The following is a 12,925-nucleotide window of genomic DNA, read 5'->3' on the forward strand; positions in this document are numbered from 1 at the left end:
ATAGTATGGATAGATGGGGTATTTATAATACTTTTTTTCACAACTATAGATACATTTTGTATTATTTAGATTTGAACAAGACATTTGGCTTCAATGATTTGTTTAGGACTTTTAAGTGTGAATATGTGGATGTCTTTTTTAAAAAAATTGTAATCAGTTATGGAAATTGGCTATGTAAATTATTTGGGGTATTTAAGGAAGTGATGTAAATGATTTTTTCATCTGATGAAGTCTCATTGCTGAGATGAAAGCGCTCATTTGTTTTTATTGTTCAAATAAAATTACTGGAGCTGTGGACCTGTGGCTGTAACCCTTCTTTTTGGTTTTAAAGTATGAAAGAATTAAAGAAAGAGGTGAGGGAGATTTTCAACATGCATTCAATTGTAGATTTATATATTCTATGTCTCTTACAAAGCAGTATTCTGTGTTATAAAGGGAAAAAAAAACATTTTCTGTGTGGGTGAGTGTGTGTGTGTGTGTGTGTGTGTGTGTGTGTGTGTGTGTGTGTGTGTGTGTGTGTGTGTGTATATGTGTGGGTGTGTGTGTGTGTGTGTGTGTGTGTGTGTGTGTGTGTGTTTGGGAAATGCTCAAATCAACATTGTACTGTCTCAAAAGGTGCAGTTTGCGACCAATTAGCTCATACAAATGAAACATGTAAATTGCTGAATGGGCTTTGTGTTTGTAAAAAAAAATTATTAAACAAACTTTCAAAAATCAAATCAAAACAACTCCCAAAACTTCTGATTAGCCATAAATCAGTTCATAAAACTTGGACACACCAGAGGACTTCCAAGATGGTTTCTCATTATGCAACAGCTTAATTCTAGCTCTCCAAGTGTGAAAATAGAACGTTAGCAGAGAAAGCCAGTGGACCTAGATTTCTGGGTACATTTCAGTAACTGGCTAGTAAGTGCACTGCCTGGATGACATAAAAAAGAAATACATAGGACCTGAAGGAAAATCAGCTTCAAAAGGTGACCAAAAAAAAAAAACCACTGACTACAAAAATAACTGTAGCTTTTCAGCAAAAAGCAGTGCAAGTTCCAGACATGATTTCCAGTAACGTAGAGGAAAGTATAAGGCAACTGCACACAGACCTGACTAAAATAAATGAAACACTGATTGAGTATATTAACTCAAACAATAAAAGCTTTAAACAGATATTCAGATAAAGTGATAAAACTGCAAAACTCAGAGGTCAAAATGAAGAAAAAGCTTGCTGAATATGAGACGGCACAAGAAGAGATGTTTACCAAAATAATAGAATTAGAGGACAGGGCATGTAGGGAAAACCTGAAATTTTCTGCTGTACCCGAGAAGCTGGAAGGAACAGACTGTATTAATTTTATGAAAGCACAAATAAGCAACTGGACTGTTATTCCACAACGGGAATTGTTACTTGAAAGGGCACATGATGTGAATGCTGCAAACCTTGCTATAAATAAAAAACTAAACCTTTAATAGTAAAGATGCACTCTTACCAGCAGAAGAAGTTGATTCTAACAAAACTGTGGCAGAAGGACAGATACTAAAAGTAGGAGACAGCAGAGTGTTTGTGGAGAATAACTACTCGTACACCAGGCAGAAGAGGAGTAAATGTATCCCATTATTCAGGGAATGTTGAGAAGTAGGCATGAGAATCAAACTGCTGTACCCAGTTATCTTCAAAATATTTTTCCCTGTAGGAACAAAATCATTTTTTGATGAAGTACATGCTAAGGAGAAAACACAAAAATTGTTTTCTTGGCGGATTACTTCTCCCCTTTTCCAGGAAGTGTGGTCTCTCATGCACAGTTTGATTCAATCCAACAACCTCTGCTTCCCAGGCTGCTAGGATTACAGGTATAATCCTAACAGCCAGTTCACTTTTTGTTGGACAACAATTCTTTTGCCCAACAAAAAGTGAACTGTGAAACAGAAGGAGATTCTGCTTTTCGTTCTTCTGGTAATAAAGACCACAGAGAGACTGTGCCACTGAAACCTTTTCCAATGATTCAATGGAAAATGCTTGAGAGAGTGAAAAAGCACAAGATTTCACTAGAAGAATCAAGAGTACATTGAAAATGAAGCAGAGACAAAGTTTGGGAGAAGGAGATAAAGAGGAATAGAACAAAAAATCTGGAAATATTGGACTTTCTTGGACTGTGTTAAACTTGTAGGGGACTCTAAAGCATATGTTGTACTTCATGTCATTAACATTTGGAGAATAAAATCAATAACTTGTAAACTGACAAATGTGGAATTAAAAAACAAGAATTGTAGGCACTGCAATGTAAAAAAAAATATCTGGTTAAAAAAAATGACAAAAGAAAAAATAATGTGCTTTTTCTTAGGTTCATAGGTAAGTACTAGGCTATCTGCCCGAGGGCATTTATAAGACTAGCCAGAGTGTGTCGGCTTTCGCCACCCCATTGATTAAGTAACTGATCCTCTGTCAAGCAGAGCCAATGAAGTGATCCCAGGGGGTGTATTTTCTGTTACCCATCCACTCGTCAAGGTTTCTCTTGAAGAGTGTTAGTGAGGGGCTCTGCCTGATGTAATTTGGAATTTTGTTCCAAAGCATGGGCAGTCTCTGTGACAGGAATCTATCCTTCCAGCTTGTTCTATTTATTGTTGTGGCGAGGTTTAGCTCACTAGTGAGCATGGCTCACAGTGACTTGGATTTCTTTAGGTGGAGCATGTCCATCAATTCTGAGTTGGACATGGCTTTGTAAGTCAGGCAGAGATCACCTCTGAGTAAGCGATATGCCACTGAGTACAGCCAAAGTTTTTTCAGTCGGGCTGCATAGGGCATATGTTTGAGGCCAGTAATCCTCTTGGTGAGGTACTTTTGTGGTCCTTCCAGCTGTTGGAAGTGTCTTGTGAGGTACATCCCAAATGGGGCATTGAACTCTATCATGGGTCTGATGAGTGACGAGTAGAGGGGAACTATGACCTCTTTATTTCTAGATGCGAACCCTTTAGTAATTAGATGGGCCACATACTACTTGGCAATATGATTGTCAAAGGAGAGATTACTATCTACCTGGGTCCCCAGATCTCTTATTACCTCTTCTGTATTAAGGGGGCTGTCACCTATGTGGTAATTCGTGGGTGTTTTGTTTTTTCCAAATGGGATGACTATGCATTTTTTGGCATTTAGCTTGAGGCCTTGACTTTGACACTAGGCGTCCGTCTCAGTAAGGCCCTTTTGGAGGATGTCCGTGTCAGCAGGAGAGTCAATTATGGCTCCCAGTTTGCAGTCATTGGCAAACTTGGTTAGCCATAGTCCTCCTGTGTTTGCCTGTACTTCTGAGAAGTATATGCCGAACAGTAGGGGTCCCAGGACCGAGCTTTGCGGTACACCACTAGTGACTGGTTTAGAGTCAGACCTGGAGCCCGCTATTCTTACCATGTGAGTTCTGTCTGTAAGCCAGTTGGCAACCCATCTCGTGACGTAGGGGTTTATGTTCAGGCTGGTGAGTTTGTCTGTAATACCTGAGTGGGGAATGGTGTTGAAAGCCTTGGTCAAGGTAGGCTGTGTGAACCACCTTTCCCTTGTCTATGGCCTTGGTGACTGTCTCAAAGAAGTCAACCAGGTTTAGTAGGCATGATCTGCCCTTAACAAAGCCAAACCGGGTTGGGTCAAGTGTTTGGAGGTTCCCAATGTCTTTGTTAATGAGTTCTGTGATGATGCGCTCCATAGCCTTGCAGACCAGGCTAGTCAGGCTTATGTGGCGATAGTTACCAGGGTCAGTTGTGGCCCCTCCTTTGTGGAGAGGCATAATCATTGCTGTCTGTCATTCTATGGGCACATAGCCTGTGGAGAGGCTGAGGTTGAACAGCGTGTTTAGGTGGGGGGTTAGTTTGTTCTGTAGTTCGTGCAGGACGCAGCCTGGGACACCATCTGGTCCCATTGACACTGTGTTTTTGGCTTTTGAAAGGGCTGTTTTCACCTGTGTGTCTGTGATTTTTGGGACACTACACTTTTCCGGTATTGCTGTGGGCCCTTTTGGAGTTGAGAGGGGGGTGAAGTTTGCACTGAATCTATCTGCCAGAATGTTGGCAATATCAGTAGGTTCAGTATATTTTGTGTTATTTTGCACTAGTTCAGTGTATATCTGAGAGTTGCCACTTAGATTCTTAACATAGCTAAAGAAGGCTTTGTGGTTATCTTTTGAATCCTTGGCTATATTTCTTTTGAAGTTAGCCTTGGATGATTTCATGAGGGACCTCAGTTTCTTACTGATACTGATCAGGGATGTCTTTCCTTCTTGTGATTTGCTTTTTTTCTGAACTAGTTTCCTCCTTCTATTGTATAGCCTGTTTATTGCAGGGGTCCACCAGACTGGTTTCCTTCTCTTAGAGGAATGAGTCTTGGTTTTGCTAGGGATGGCAAAATCCATGCATCCTTGTAGGTGCTCATAGAGTGCATCTGTAAAGGTTTCCTCATCTTGGGCAGCGTTATCCTTTAACGTGGGGACTGTGAAACTTACCACCTCTGTCTTAAGTAAGGTGAAGTTTGCTTTAGAAAAGTTTTTTACTGTGGTTTCCTTAGTTGGGGGTGGTGGTGGGGTGTGGACATCCAGAGTGATTAGTTTATGGTCTGATCTAACCAGTGACAGGTTGACCTCCGATGTGGAGACCTGTCGCCCATGTTGGTGATGACCCGGTCCAATATGTTTTCACCTCTGGTAGGGGAGTTTACCAGCTGATCCAGGGCATTTGAGTTGATGAATTCCAGGAAGTGCTGAGCTTGGAATTTGTACTCGAGTAGTTTTCCCAGTGAATGGTAGGGTAATTGAAATCGCCCAATATCAGGGTGTTCGGTAGAACCTTCATGTTTTCCAGTTTCTCCAGAAAGGTGGAGTGGTGGTCCTGGGTCATGGAGGGTGATCTGTAGTAGGCCACAATTTGCATTGCAGATTTGCCCGATGTTAATTGCACATAGATGATCTCAGAGGTATCATGATGCGCCACTAACCTGGAGGTGTAGATATCCTTGATGAATATGGATACACTCCCTCCTTTTGTGTTTTGTCCATGTTCTGTGGCCGAAACGTGTGGCATGAGTTGTAGCCTGGTAGAGCTGGAGTGCTCTCTGGAGCCTTGAACTAGGTTTCAGTTACTGCACAGATGTTGACATTTTCCATACTGAGGAGTGCTTCGAGTGCATGCATTTTGAGATTTAAACTCCTGGCATTGAGCAGCATAGCCCTCAGTTTTTTGTTAATTGTGCTGTTTACAGAGGTGGGTTTGACTTTTGAGCCTTGCCTAAAAAAGGCACTATGGGGCAGCAAGAGCCTTGGCCAGTATTCGAAAGCCTAGGGGAGACAGGTGCAAGCCCTCTGTTGCGAAGCAACGTGGCTTGTTGAGCATGTCATCCCAGGCTGACATACACTGGATCCCCTTTGAATGACACCAGAAGCTTAGCCAATTGTTGAAACTGATAATTTTTTCTTTATACTTAGGTATCATTCTTGGTGAGGGCAGGATGCCTCTCAGGGTCAGGGTCATACCAGTCTGGGCTACATGATCAGAGAGCTCTTCCATGTCTCTTTTCATGTAGTCCAGGGAGGTATGTCTCAGGTCATTCACACCAACATGAACAATGACAGAGTCATATTTGTACTTGTTCTGGAGTGACCTGAGTGCTTGTGTTATATGGCAGATTCTGGCTCCCGACAGGCAGCTAACAGTAACCTTCTGCTTGTCCAGCCTAGTGAGTGGGACGTCAGTGTGCCTGACTATAGAGTCACCTATTTCTAGTGTGTTAGGTATGTTATTTTGCCTTAAGGGTTGTGATTGTGCGGCACACTGATTTTGTGTTTTATATGTTGTCTGGTTTGTGACGGGAAGTGCAGGATGTTTGTGTGTCTGTTTTGGAGGTCTCCAATGCTTTTGCAGGTTTTTATTTAGAGCTTCCGAGTATGATTTTGTGTATTTATGTGTATTTTTTGTCAGTGCTGTTTTAGTAGGTCTGTGTGCTGCTGGAGTTGTGGTGCAATTGTTAACCTTCTCCTCTTGACTGTCTGTTCCAGTCTTGCATAGGGGAATGACTGGGTTAGCAAGTTTTAAGAGAAAGCAAATAAATGTAAAAGAATATTGAATGTTATATAGCTTTTTTCTAGTAAACAGTTTTCTGTCTGGTTCTCGTGTCTCTAGCAGACAATCTCATAAAGAGAATGGCTTGTAGAAAATGTTTTCTGAAAGCATTTAAGTGTTTTCCCAGCTGAGAGAGCTATAAAGATAAGACAAAACCAGACAGTACTTAATAGAACCACAGGGCATACCATGCGTCTTAGCATAGACAACCTTTCTTTTAGGTTCACTCAGTTCTATGTATGTGGCTGTCAGTGTGGAAATGTGTTCCTTTAGGAGAGTAAAACTTCAATATTTGAATATGTACATAGCCTGGGTCCCCAGATCTCTTATTACCTCTTCTGTATTAAGGGGGCTGTCACCTATGTGGTAATTCGTGGGTGTTTTGTTTTTCCCAAATGGGATGACTATGCATTTTTTGGCATTTAGCTTGAGGCCATGACTTTGACACTAGGTGTCTGTCTCAGTAAGGTCCTTTTGGAGGATGTCCATGTCAGCAAGAGAGTCAATTATGGCTTCCAGTTTGCAGTCATTGGCGAACTTGGTTAGCCATAGTCCTCCTGTGTTTGCCTGTACTTCTGAGAAGTATATGCCGAACAGTAGGGGTCCCAGGACCGAGCTTTGTGGTACACCACTAGTGACTGGTTTAGAGTCAGACCTGGAGCCCACTATTCTTACCATGTGAGTTCTGTCTGTAAGCCAGTTGGCAACCCATCTCGTGATGTAGGGGTTTATGTTCAGGCTGGTGAGTTTGTCTGTAATACCTGAGTGGGGAATGGTGTCAAAAGCCTTAGCGAGGTCAAGGTAGGCTGTGTGAACCATCTTTTCCTCATCTATGGCCTTGGTGACTGTCTCATAGAAGTCAACCAGGTTTAGTAAGTATGATCTGCCCTTAACAAAGCCAAACCGGGTTGGGTCAAGTGTTTGGAGGTTCCCAATGGCTTTGTTAATGAGTTCTGTGATGATGCGCTCCATAGCCTTGCAGACCAGGCTAGTCAGGCTTATGGGGCGATAGTTACCAGGATCAGTTGTGGCCCCTCCTTTGTGTGAGAGGCATAATCGTTGCTGTCTGCCATTCTATGGGCACATAGCCTGTGGAGAGGCTGAGGTTGAACAGCGTGTTTAGGTGGGGGGTTAGTTTGTTCTGTAGTTCGTGTAAGACGCAGCCTGGGACACCATCTGTTCCCATTGACGCTGTGTTTTTGGCTTTTGAAAGGGCTGTTTTCACCTGTGTGTCTGTGATTTTTGGGACACTACACTTTTCCAGTATTGCTGTGGGCCCTTTTGGAGTTGAGAGGGGGGCAAAGTTTGCACTGAATCTATCTGCCAGGGTGTTGGCAATATCAGTAGGTTCAGTATATTTTGTGCTATTTTGCACTAGTTCAGTGTATATCTGAGAGTTGCCACTTAGATTCTTAACATAGCTAAAGAAGGCTTTGTGGTTATCTTTTGAATCCTTGGCAATTTTTCTTTTGAAGTTAGCCTTGGATGATTTCATGAGGGACCTTAGTTTCTTACTGATACTGATCAGGAATGTCTTTCCTTCTTGGAATTTGCTTTTTTTCTGAACTAGTTTCCTCCTTCTGTTGTATAGCCTGTTTATTGCAGGAGTCCACCAGACTGGTTTCCTTCTCTTAGAGGAGTGAGTCTTGGTTTTGATAGGGATGGCACAATCCATGCATCCTTGTAGGTGCTCATAGAGTGCATTTGTAAAAGTTTCTGCATCTTGGGCAATGTTATCCTTTAACGTGGGGACTGTGAAACTTACCACCTCTGTCTTAAGTAAGGTGAAGTTTGCTTTAGAAAAGTTTTTTACTGTGGTTTCCTTAGTTGGGGGTGGTGGTGGGGTGTAGAAATCCAGAGTGATTAGTTTATGGTCTGATCTAACCAGTGACAGGTTGACCTCCAATGTGGAACACCTGTCACCCATGTTGGTAATGACCAGGTCCAATATGTTTTCACCTCTGGTAGGGGAGTTTACCAGCTGATCCAGGGCATTTGAGTTGATGAATTCCAGAAAGTGCTGAGCTTGGAATTTGTACTCGAGTAGTTTTCCCAGTGAATGGTAGGTTAATTGAAATCACCCAATATCAGGGTATTCGGTAGAACCTTCATGTTTTCCAGTTTCTCCAGAAAGGTGGAGTGGTGGTCCTGGGTCATGGAGGGTGATCTGTAGCAGGCCACAATTTGCATTTCAGATTTGCCCGATGTTAATTGCACACAGATGATCACAGAGGTATCATGCTGCACCACTAACCTGGAGGTGTAGGTATTCTTGATGAATATGGATACACCCCCCTCCTTTTCTGTTTCGGTCCGTGTTCTGTGGCCAAAACATGTGGTATGAGTTGTAGCCTGGTAGTACTGGCGTGCTCTCTGGAGCCTTGAACTAGGTTTCAGTTACTGCACAGATGTCAACGTTCTCCATACTGAGGAGTGCTTTGAGTGCATGCATTTTGAGATTTAAACTCCTGGCATTGAGCAGCATAGCCCTCAGTTTTTTGTTAATTGTGCTGTTTACAGAGGCAGGTTTGACTTTTGAGCCTTGCCTAAAAAAGGCACTATGGGGCAGCAAGAACCTTGGCCAGTATTCGAAAGCCTAGGGTTGACAGGTGCAAGCCGTCTCTTGCGAAGCAACGTGGCTTGTTGAGCATGTCATCCCAGGCTGACATACACTGGATCCCCTTTGAATGACACCAGAAGCTTAGCCAATTGTTGAAACTGATCATTTTTTCTTTATACTTAGGTATCATTCTTGGTGAGGGCAGGATGCTACTCAGGGTCAAGGTCATACCAGTCTGGGCTACATGATCAGAGAGCTCTTCCATGTCTCTTTTCATGTAGTCCAGGGAGGTATGTCTCAGGTCATTCACACCAACAGGAACAATGACAGAGTCATATTTGTACTTGTTCTGGAGGGACCTGAGTGCTTGTGTTATGTGGCCGAGTCTGGCTCCCAACAGGCAGCTAACAGTAACCTTCTGCTTGTCCAGCCTAGTGAGTGGGACATCAGTGTGCCTGACTATAGAGTCACCTATTTCTTGTGTGTTAGGTATGTTATTTCGCCTTAAGGGTTGTGATTGTGCGGCACACTGATTTTGTGTTTTATATGTTGTCTGGTTTGTGATGGGAAGTGCAGGATGTTTGGGTGTCTGTTTTGGAGGTCTCTAATGCTTTTGCAGGTTTTTATTTAGAGCCTCCGAGTATGATTTTGTGTATTTATGTGTATTTTTTGTCAGTGCTGTTTTAGTAGGTCTGTGTGCAGCTGGAGTTGTGGTGCAATTGTTAACCTTCTCCTCTTGACTGTCTGTTCCAGTCTTGCATAGGGGAATGACTGGGTTAACAAGTTTTAAGAGAAAGCAAATAAATGTAAAAGAATATTGAATGTTATATAGCTTTTTTCTAGTAAACAGTTTTTTGTCTGGTTCTCGTGTCTCTAGCAGACAATCTCATAAAGAGAAAAAGAAAGCATTTAAGTGTTTTCCCAGCTGAGAGAGCTATAAAGATAAGACAAAACCAGACAGTACTTAATAGAACCACAGGGCATACCATGCATCTTAGCGTGGACAACCTTTCTTTTAGGTTCACTCAGTTCTATGTATGTGGCTGTCAGTGTGGAAATGTGTTCCTTTAGGAGAGTAAAACTTCAATATTTGAATATGTACATAGTTTTAACCAAAAACAGCAAACTGGAGCAAGGACTGTTGTGGGTCAGCAAGTTTAAAATTCCATGAAAAATGTAGAAAAATTTTGTAAATGAAGCAAATCCAGATATAAAACAACCTTTTATTAAAGAAACATTCAAATAAAATGTTGTAAACTCTTTTGTCTCATAACCTAATGAGACATATGTACATAGTTACTTAATGAAACATATGTGCATAGTTTTGTGTGTTATTATTAAGTTAATAGGTTTTAGGGGGGTATTGGTGTGTGTGTGCATTTTTTGAGGGTTTACAATAAAATGAAAAGTTCTGTAATATGTGACATAAACTCAAATGGAGATGACCAGAAACAACTGTGTAAAAGATTAACCAAACAGTACAAACACATAATATAAAAGCTGAAACTAGACATTTAACTAAAAGGTGGAAATAATAATCTCTCAAGAATATGATGCTTTCTATAATAGTTTTAAATGTTAATGGCCTCACAGATAAACACAAAAAGAAAGAGTAGTGAACAATATTAAAAAATGTAGAGTGCAAATAGCTATGCTACAGTTGACACTCTTGGAAAGAACTGAAAATGTGAATTTGATAAAGAAAGGATTTCAAGATGGTTATTCAGCAGAATACCTGGGGCAGAGGAAGACAGGACTGCTTATATTAATTGCAAGAGGAGCTCCAATAGTAATAGAAGAGGATAAAAAATACAATAATGGTAGATTTGTAGTACTAAGGAGCTACTGGCAAGGGAGGAGGATTACAATGGCATGTATTTATATACCACTGAAAACTGCTATTATAGAGCTAAAAGAAAATTCTGGGAGAAATTATCAGCTTTCAGCAAGGAATGTTACTTATAGATGGGGACTGAAATTTGATTTGCAATGTGAAGATGTGTCTGGGGGACTTAGAAGGGAAAATATAACAAAGGAGGATAGATTTTTAAAGAAATTTATCAAAATATTTGGCATGGAAGATGTGAATTCGGTACTAGGAATTTAGAGTGAATTTACATATTATTCCCCAAGATACAAAAACTAGGCTGGGCTAGACAAAATTTACATTTCAGAGGAACATGTGCATTTAAATGAAAGTTTTGATACACACCTAATAACTGTTTTAGATCATGCGCTAACAGTAACTAAAATAAAAACACAGGGTAATAAAATAAAAATGAGACTGGTGCTTTCCCACCTGATTGTTGAAAAGAGAGGAATTTAAGGAATGAGTAGTGGAAATTATTCAGGAGCAATTAGAGAAGATAAAAAATTCTTCTGAAAATATAGCTTGGTCATGGGATAAAATTAAAAATAGGGTTGAAATAAAAGAAAGGGAGATATGGTTAAGAAGTAACAAGAATTATTTAGAGGGACTAACAAATGTTGAAGTATTGCAAAATAGGAGGAATCTCACAGAACAAGAACAATTCCTGCCCCCTTTTTTTAAACAAGAAACATCTGCATTAAACCATCACTTGTGACAAAAGCAATCATACATTTATATAAAAGAAAACAAACCACGCCGACTATATCTTAGTTGCAAGCATTTTACATCACAAACCATACTGCCATGCTCCCAGTTGCAGATATTATACATCACTTATAATCTACCAATCATTTTCAGTCAAATCATTTTCAGTCAATCATTGCATAGCTCATTTCAGACCTGCCTTCTATTAAACCTCATTCCTCCCCATATGTATTGTTCCCATAATTCCCATTTCTTCCTGTGTAGTTTGTTCTTGTCCTTTTCTAAAGACCTCAATTCCAGTTGTTTCATCTCTGTTGCTGTATTCACTACTTCTAATATAGTTGGTTTAGATTCTGATTTCCATTTTCTACATAGCCAGAGTTAGGCACCCATGAAACCTGTGGCCTCAGGGAGCCCCTGATTTACTCCCCGCAAATGAGGGTCCTCATCCAGCAGCCGCAGGTTGCTCTGACCATTACTGTTCTTTGGCTTGGCTCCCCATGGACATCCGCATAGTTCCCTGCCGTCACCATGAAAATCAGAACCGTGTTTCTGTTGTTTTTTTTTTTGATTCGCTGGCAAGCTGCACTCAATCAGGTCTGCCCACTGAAACAAGGGATCTGATTGGCTGCAGCAGCCTGCGAACTAAGTTCTTGTTTTTTTTTTCATTTTTTAACTGGGAAAAGCCGAAAGAAGAAGAAGAAGAAGAAAGTAGGAAGTGATGAAGCAAGAACCTAACTGGTCCTTGCAAATCACTTCCTGCACAAACTGCCTTTAAAAAGGCACCTGCAGCTAATAAGGATCACTTCTCTTGTTTTTAAACAGAGGAGTGTTCCTTGGCAGCAGAGTGTGGACATCGAGCCAGGTTTGAACCAGCGTGAGGACGGACTACATCGGAGAATGGATCAGTGGTGGATTCAAGCTTTTGGAGTGGTCGTGGACTCGTGGTCATTGGATTATACCCCTTTTTTCAACTGTCCTTCTAAGGGCAATTTCTCAAAAGGTCTGACAAACTGTCCTTTTAAGGGCAATTTCAAAAGGACTGAGTGGTCTGAGGAAGGCAAGGAGAGCAGGTGATCCTTCAGTCGTGAAGAGAGAGCAGAGTATTGGAAGCAGCCTTTTGTAGAAGGAATAAAAGGTAAGTTTTTGGGTTTAGTTTAAACTTTATTTTTTGTGGGGGGTGATTGCTTTTTGTGCATATTTTTTCTGATAAGAGGTTTTGGGGGGGTGAGGGCTGTGGTTGTACTAGTTTTATTTTGGTTTTGTGTAGAGTTTTTGTGCTAAGAGGTTTGGGGGGGTGAGGGCTGTAGTTGTACCAGTTTTATTTTGGGGCTGTGGTTGTACTAGCTTCATTTTGGTTTTCTGTAGAGTTTCTGTGCTAAGAGGATGGAAGGGTTGTGGTTTTACCAGTTTTATTTTGGTTTTGTGTAGAGTTTTTGTGCTAAGTGGGTGTGGGGTGAGGTTGTAATTGTACCAGTTTTATTTTATGTTTGTGTAGTGCTCTGGTGGTAAGAGGATGGGGGGTGAGGGACTATGGTTTTACCAGTTTATTTCACTTGTGTGGTGTTCTTGTGCTATGAGGATTGGGGAGGTGGGGACTGGTTTTACCAGTTTTAATTTGCTTTTATGTAGAGTTCTTATGCTAAGAGGATGCGGGGTGAGGGGCTGTGGTTGTACCAGTTTTATTTTACTTTTGTGTAGTGACG

Source organism: Protopterus annectens, chromosome 5.part0, assembly GCF_019279795.1.
Source record: "Protopterus annectens isolate FY-2018-M chromosome 5.part0, PAN1.0, whole genome shotgun sequence".
NCBI lineage: Eukaryota > Metazoa > Chordata > Ceratodontiformes > Protopteridae > Protopterus > Protopterus annectens.